General features: G+C 38.9%; 1 non-coding gene across 1 annotated transcript; it reads right to left on the reverse strand.

The window, feature by feature from the left end:
• Positions 1-282: 282 nt before the first annotated feature.
• Positions 283-389, reverse strand: LOC121207473 (small nucleolar RNA R71). Its single transcript, XR_005902563.1, has one exon. It is a non-coding gene; the product is annotated as a small nucleolar RNA R71 (small nucleolar RNA).
• Between the last annotated feature and the right edge of the window lie 1,078 nt (positions 390-1,467).

Raw genomic sequence — 1,467 nt, forward strand, 5'->3', positions numbered from 1 at the left:
GAACTAAAACCTAACACTATTCAAATGGTACAGCAATTTGTTCAGTTTGATGGTTTGCAGGATGAGGATCCGAACACTCACTTGGCAAATTTCTTGGAATTCTGCGATACATTTAAAATTAATGGCATTTCTGACGATGCTATTCGTCTTCGGTTATTCCCTTTTTCATTGAGAAACAAAGCTAAACTGTGGTTGAACTCGTTACCACGATGGTCAATCATTACTTGGGAACAAATGACCGAAAAATTTCTATTAAAATATTTTCCGCCGGCTAAAACGGCTAAATTACGTAATGATATCTCTTCGTTTGTACAGATGGACTTAGAAAATCTTTACGATTCATGGGAGAGATACAAGGACTTACTGAGAAGGTGCCCTCATCATGGGTTACCGCTTTGGCTATAAGTTCAAACATTCCATAATGGCCTAAATCCTTCGACTCGATAAATGGTTGACGCAACTGCTGGCGGAACCATAAATAATAAAACACCTGAAAATGCTTATGAGTTTATTGAAGAGATGTCACTGAATAACTATTAGTGGCAAGTCATGAGGACTAAGCCAACTAAAACAGCAGGCGTTTATAACATTGATTCGGTCAATATGCTGTCAAACCAAGTAGAACTTCTAAATAAAAAGATTGATGATTTACTTGGTTCTACTCAGGTACATCCGGTAATGAGGTGTGAGACGAATGGAAGAGGAGCATGCACAGAGTATCAACCCTTCAACCCTAGCATCGAGGAGGAACAAGTCCAATATATGGGTAACAATAACTCTAGATCTTAAAATAACCCATATAGTAGCACTTAAATGCAGGTTGAAGGAACCATCCCAATTTCTCGTGGGGCGGTCAAGGAAATCAAAGAGCACAACATCCTCCGGGTTTTCAACAACCACCCTATCAACAGGAAAAGAAACCGAACCTTGAAGAGATGCTGTCTAAATTTATCTCTGTGTCAGAAACCCATTTCTAGAACACCGAGACAGCACTTTTAAATCAACAAGCGTCGTTCGGAGATTAGTTTGGAAAGCTGGCCAATTTATGTTCAAGATGAAGAAGGATTCATTGAGCCTGAGCCAGAACCGAGGCAAGAAACTGTAGTAAGCAGAGGTCAAGGTGAAGTGGGTCATAATAAAAACAAATTAGTTAATGTCGAATATAAACCTCATGTGCCATACCCCAACGCGACAAGGAAAGACCGCTCAGATGAACAACTTGGTAAGTTCCTTAAACTCTTAAAAAAACTACATATTAACTTACCGCTTATTGAAGCTCTATCGCAAATGCCAAACGCAATGAAATTTTTAAAGGAGCTTTTAGCAAATAAATGGAAGTTGGACGAGGCATCGTATGTAGAGCTAAACGCAGTTTGCTCAGCTATTCTATAGAATAAACTACCCAACAAACTAAAAGATCCAGGGAGTTTTACGATTCCTTGCTTAATAGGGAGTTTAGATGTTAAT

Source organism: Gossypium hirsutum, chromosome A09, assembly GCF_007990345.1.
Source record: "Gossypium hirsutum isolate 1008001.06 chromosome A09, Gossypium_hirsutum_v2.1, whole genome shotgun sequence".
NCBI lineage: Eukaryota > Viridiplantae > Streptophyta > Magnoliopsida > Malvales > Malvaceae > Gossypium > Gossypium hirsutum.